The sequence below is a fragment of the Oenanthe melanoleuca genome, unplaced genomic scaffold, assembly GCF_029582105.1.
Source record: "Oenanthe melanoleuca isolate GR-GAL-2019-014 unplaced genomic scaffold, OMel1.0 S001, whole genome shotgun sequence".
In the NCBI taxonomy this organism is placed as follows: domain Eukaryota; kingdom Metazoa; phylum Chordata; class Aves; order Passeriformes; family Muscicapidae; genus Oenanthe; species Oenanthe melanoleuca.
Genome location: NW_026612650.1, coordinates 1,153,198 through 1,159,859, shown reverse-complemented (window position 1 = coordinate 1,159,859; position 6,662 = coordinate 1,153,198).

Genomic DNA, 6,662 nt, shown 5'->3' with positions numbered 1-6,662 from the left:
GCTTCTGAGTGCAGTCGTGCTTGTACGTGTGCATTGGCAAAGGATCCCTGACCTAGTAACGTATCTACAGAAATTCCCCTTAACAGGTGCCCATCATTCCTTTCCAGATTGCTAACTGCGGAAATGTGACACAAATCAGACCACCTTGTCCACCATATCAACTCTTGCATAGGTGTTAATGTCAGTCTAGCTATCTGCCTGCAATCAAAGGGAGTTCAGTGTGATCCAGGAAAAACATGACTGTGTATAGGAGGAGATTAACCCATACTGAAAAGCTGACTGTCCAGCTTCTTCAATAATTTTCTATTCTAGTGTGAACCCTGTATTTGCATGCCTTTATCCTTTCCCATCACTCTCCCCCAGAGTTGGACCAGATATACCATTGAAATAAATTCATACTCAATTATTGCATCCTTTATCAGACCTTTCTAATCTTGGAATCATCGTTGTCCCTGGCTCCATCCATCTTTGTGTTGTAAGTCCCTGTCAGCAAATCCATGGCTGCAGTCTTGGCTTGAATGAATTGTTCATGCAGTTTTTGTTGTTGTTCCAACTCCTGCCATTTCTAAAATAACCCTAGTGCCCAAAAAGGTGGATCACTCATCACCTGCCGAGTACACTGGCCAGTGGGTGATGGAGTTGGTGGAGGGAGTGGTGGGTACAGGCAGAGAGTGTGAGGGGCAGTTTGTGGTGGAGGGATTGCAGCTCCCTCTCCCTCAGGCCCAATTTCCATCAGCTCATTTTGTGCTGAGCTCAGTGCCTCTGAGGGATAAAAATGCCTGGGTCCTATGCTGGAGAAAAGTTCTGTAATGCCTGTGATCCTCCTCCTTTTGCTTCTTTCAGTGGTGGTGCTAATGGAGGAGCAAAGGAAGGAATGCCAGTGTCATTGTCAAATACTTTTGTTGGATATACAAATTCAGCCCTAGAGCAGCAAATGTTCCAGTGGCAGCACTGCATTCTACCTTCATTTCCTGGATTACAGTAATTATCATTTTCCAAGTTGTTGCTTGTCCTTTTCCCTCTTTTGATCCATTACTTACTTTATCCCACAGAAGCTGTCCTATTTGTTCAAATGTCTCTATTTTAAATGCAAAATTCTTTTGCATTCACTTCAGGGGACACTTGTGTTCCCCGCTCCACAATAACAGTTTTCTGAAGATACCCTCACCATATTTAATCCCTCTCTTAGAAAGGATATGGAGGAGAAACTGCATTACTGCACTTTTGTCTTTAGTTAAATTCTGTCCCATCTCCTCCTCCTGGCTGCTCCCCTCACTGGGCACCCATTCCAATGTACATTAGTCAGTCCCAGGCTGTTCTCCAACCTTCCCGTTTCAGTCCTGCTGAGCTGTGCTCCAGCCAGGCTCTCCTTCTGGTTTCTTCTGCCACCTTCCCTCTGACTCTGATCACATTAGGGTCACCATCAAGGAGAGGAGATAAAGGACTGTGCACGATTCAATGTGAATCAAGGAAAAGCCATTCATTTTGCTTCTAAATGTTGTTTATATTTACTTCCCCTCTTGGATAACACAGTCACACATTAATTCATTGGTAGCTCTGCTTTGTCCATGCATTTCTTGATTGGTAACTCCACTTTGCCTATGAGGCAAGCATGCATCTTTTTCTTAATCTTATTGCTGGATAATATAAGTGTCACTGTATTCGGGTTGACACCTCTATGTTTGTCAGCAAATTTCTGCTTCTTCTTTTTGACACATCAGCTGTTTTATGCCCAGAGATGACCTGATTCATAAGGTTAGGCTGATTAATTTAGGAAATGTGCGTTTTTCCTTCAATATGGTCCTACACTGTGCTGCCCCTCTTGTGCCCAGCCCAGCTCTGTGTGCGGCAGAGGGAGAACAAGGGGCAGATCCCTCCCAGCCCCAACCAGGGACCCCTCCAGCCCCAAGGCTTGGGGCACTGTCAGCACCCACTGCTCCAGCCACCGCTTCTGCTGGCACTGACAGCAACACCCAAACTGTGTCTGATCCTGAGGGAGCAGCAGCAGTGCCTGGATCTGATCCCTGACTCTTGGGCAGGGCTGGAGAAATGACCCCCACAGCAGCAGCAGCAGCACATGGAGCTGACTTTCAGCACAGCCCCTGCCACTTTTCCCTCCCGTGTGCAGTGGTGTCACAGCAGACCTTGCTTGGTCTAGCCCTCTGCAATCTCTCCCTAGCTTCCCCCACCTTTTCACCTTTTTAAATCCAAAAGTTTCCCAAAAGAATCACTACCCTGTTATTTAGAGTTAGAGACACAAGAGGGCAGAATTACCTCAGAAACAACAGATCCTCAGGCGTCAAGAAAAAGAACCAAAAAAATCCTAACCGATTGCAATTACAGTTAATAACACAAGAGGGTAGTGTTACAGTAACGATATTGCAAAAGTCCACTACAGAAAACATAGAAAACATTACCCAAAATCCAAAATCTCCACTAGCAAAATTTAAATGACACAAACACAAAACACCCATCACCATATAAAATACTTCCTTCCACTACCTTACAATAAACAACAAGCACAACTTACACAGAATATTTCAGTTAGGGTTATAGCCGTGAGTTATGCTGTTAATAATACTGATAATACCTTGGTTCCTGTTACAATTACCCCAAACTAGCGGCCACCCCATATGGTCAACAGAAACCCCTTTGCCAGCTTCCAAATACCTTCCCCAAACCTGTCATCTCTAGGGGTTGGATGTCTCCGACACGCTGTTAGCCATGCACAGGCATACCTAGCATCTTACAGGCTTACAGGCTCGTCTTACCTTGGGGCCCCCCAAAAAATTTTAATAAAACATACCTCTAGGCTGTACAGGAGGTTGTTGTTGGTCCCCCTCCGGAAAATGTCCCAGGGCGCACTGGGATGTCCACATCCACTGTGTTCCAGCAGCCAGACAAAGACGTCCTAGCTGGCTCACCAACTGATTTTGGGAATCAGGAATTGACACCGAAATTGTAGAGAGTATGTTTTATTCCCAGCTGGGACGCTTGGGGCGATATTTCCTCCAAACCATGAGTTCCTGGTCAAGACATGTTCCAGGTATAAATACACATTGATCCCACAAGCCCACATCTTCCTGCCCGCCCATCTCCGCCTTCTCTTGCTTCATATTATAATTAGCTGCCCCACATCCTGGTAGCTGTGTTCAGTGGTCCTTGGGATGAAGGCTACATGTCTTCCTCAGTTATTGCTGTTTGACCTCTGCTTCTGGGCAGGCGCAGTGGAGGTTTGGCTCTCCCTCTGGTCAACTTGTCCCACTCAAAAACCACCCATCTGGTCCTGGCTGGTTTCTGGAGCGACCTGCTTTGTTGGGCTTGCATAATACCTAGGTCTTCCTTTGCTGAGATTTCACAATATATCTTATCTTAATGGTTTTTTTCCTGGCAACTAAGGTCCTACGTGGTTTGTTACATACTGTTTCTGCTATGGGTTCTATTTCTTCTCCATTTGCTAAAGCATATTATAGGTTTCTAAAATCCTGAATTTTAAAAACCATATATGTTCCCCATTTCACTGATCCCGAGGGAGCAGCAGCAGTGCCTGGATCTAATCCCTGACTCTGGGGCAGGGCTGGACAAATGACCCCCACAGCAGCAGCAGCAGTAGCAGCAGCAGCAGCAGCAGCAGCAGCAGCAGCAGCAGCAGCATATGGACCTTACTTTCAGCACAGCCCCTGCCACTCTTCCCTCCCGTGTGCAGTGGTGTCACAGCAGCCTGGGGCACCTGGGAGCCCCCAGCACCAGCAGGGACTTGAGATGGCAGCCCTGGGCTCCGGAGGCTGTGCAGGGAACAGAGGTGGGGACTCCCTGTCCATGTGCAGCTTCCAGATGGAAAAGGCTGCTGTGAGCAGGCAGCTCCAAGGGCAGAGAAAGGAGGGGCTGGAGCCCTTGATCTGTGCCAGTTCCACAGCCCTGGGCAGCAGCCACCGAGCACGGGGGAACAGAGGGCACAGCAAGAGGGACAAAACCAGTCAAGGTCAGAGACTGGGAAGAGCCAGAGCTGGGAGCAGGAACAGCTGCTTCATTCAACTCTTGGAGAAAGCTCTTGGCTGGTTCAAAGTGCTGAAAGGTGTGAAAGGCAGAGAGGAGGTGACTCCAAACAATGCTCCTGTTTTCACAGGCTCCCCTCTCAGTGTCCCAGAAGGAATTGGATGAACTGTATTCTTCTCTAGGAGTTGCCTCGTTCAGCATGAGCAGCTGAGCAACAGGAGCTGAAGGAGCTGAAGCTTTAGGCTGCAAGAGCTGAGCAAGAGGAGATTTTTGACCAAAGTAATGTTCCCAACCTGAACCTAACTGAATCCAGCAGACAGAATCCTGGAATTTTAGAATCCTTTCTATTGGAAAGGACCTCCGAGCTCATTGAGTCCAGCCGTTCACCCAGCACTGTCAAGCCCAGCACTAAAGCACATCCCTGAAGTGACAAGGCCTGGACAATCAGCCCTGAGCCAAAGGTGACCTCTGGATGAACCTTTCACCTAAAGGTAATCTTTGTATCCACATACTAATTAAATATGCATGGTAATTAGTACTGTCATAGGTATATCCACTCATTAGTAAAACATGTATTGACCTTTCTGTATTTAGAAACTGGACAAGGCCATGAAATCCAACATCTGGCCTTGTTTGGGGGTGTATGGTCAAAGTCAGCTCCCTTGGTTCCTCCTTGGGCCCTGGCCAGGCTTTGGGAGTGACCCAAGAGCAGAATGAAACCGACTGTACCTGCACTAGCAGTGCTGTCAGTTTGTTTATTCAGCTCTGTCAGAGCTGGGCCCTCTCACAGTGGGGTTGGAAGCCTCACCTGTGGCTGGAGGCACCTGCAGGAATTCCCAGTGTCCGGGAGTGGCTCTGCAGTCCTTGGCTGTGACAGCTTCCCCCAGCTGATGTGTGCACCTGGGGGATGGCAAAGCCTGAGGGGAACTGCTGCTGTCTCTTTCTTCATCACTGCAGCAATGGTTGGTAGTGATGGTTGGGTGCATTGCTGAGCTTCTCCCTTTGGGATCCTTTGCTGCTCTCAACTACAGTATATGACACTGAATCCTGCACTTGGTGTCTGTGTCTCTGCTGCTGACTCTGCCCACTGGTAAAACAAAGTTGGTGTAGGCTGGCTGGATCACCACAAAATGTTAATTTTTAAATGTAAATGTAAGGAATCAGTCCTGTCCTAAATTCCCAGGTGTAGGGAAAACCTTGCCTAGAGTTTCCTGGCTCTGGAGTGGGCTGAGGTTGGAGCACTGTGAGAGCAATGAGGAAGTCAGCTGAAAGAATTTTTTCCCATATTCAAATATGGAACACTGAAAAGAACTTGTGTGTTTGGGAAGATGAGGATGAATTTTGTTAACAGCATCCCAGAAACAGACAAACAGGGAAAACAATTGCTGTCAAAATGTTCCCAAATGAAGCAACAGAAAAGATTTTTAATCTTGAACTCGGACTCATTTGTGCAAAAGAAAAAGTAATAATATAATAAATACTAATATATATATATATAAAACCAAAGAAAAAATTTAAGTATATACTTTCATATATGTATATTGACATTGTAAAATGATGCTCCAAATACTAATTTTTTACCTTTGGCTACTCAAGGATGTAACACTAAATACACTAAAGAAAATGATTGGCCAGGACCCAAACATCACTGGTGAACTCTGTGAGGTTCTATACAATGAATGAAGGAGAAAGGGATGAAATTGGCAGTTTTTACAGGGTTTGATGACACTAGGATGTGGAATGCTTTCTCTGTTCCTGTGAAAAGAAAGTAACCTGGTTCAAGTCTGGCACGGCGGCCCTGAATCTGAGCCACTCGGTCCATAAGCTCCAGGACACCACTGTGGTGGACAGCAAGTGGCGTTTATTGAGGGGTCACAAGGGTCTTTATAGCTTTGGCAGTCAGTGTCATTTCCTCTAGCTCATGTCCGGCTGTGAGCCCAGATACGGAGCAGAGGGTCTGACTGTGAGGGGGAGGGGGTTCTATCTAACCGTACAGCCCGATATCTTCCGCACGCCTGTCCCTAACTGTCCCCATTTCCCCCCTCCCTCATTATTAGTAAAAATCGTATAAAATTACAAAATGTAGACATTAAAAAATTTCATGGGTTAGTAAAATTAGTATAAAACTGTAAATGTGTTAGTAACAGGCACGCCTTAAAGTAATTGTCGGCGTTTGACGAACATAATGTTAACCATTTCTAAACACTTTTTAATGAATAGCACCAATTTGTTTAGTATGCAAGGCCTGAAGATTAGTGTTAGTAAGATTATGGTGAGTGGGCCTATTAGGGTAGAAATTAGGGTGGTGAGCCATGGGGACCGGTTGAACCAGGATTCAAACCAGCCCTGTTGAGCTTCTCTGTCCATCTTTCTGAGGTTTAGTCGGTCTCTCAGTTTGGCCATGGAGTCTCTAACGACTCCGGTGTGGTCTGCATAAAAGCAGCATTCCTCTTTCAAGGCGGCACACAGGCCTCCTCACTGCATGAGCAGAAGGTCCAGTCCTCACCTGTTTTAGAGGACGACTTCTGAGAGTGAGGAAAGGGATTTTTCCAGGAAAGAAATGGATTTCTCAATCCTCTGCAAGTTGTCGTCCACTGTCATCTGCAGTTGGGCCAGTCCTTGATGTTGTGTTGCGAGGGCTGAGATGCCTGTGGCAACGCCAGTAG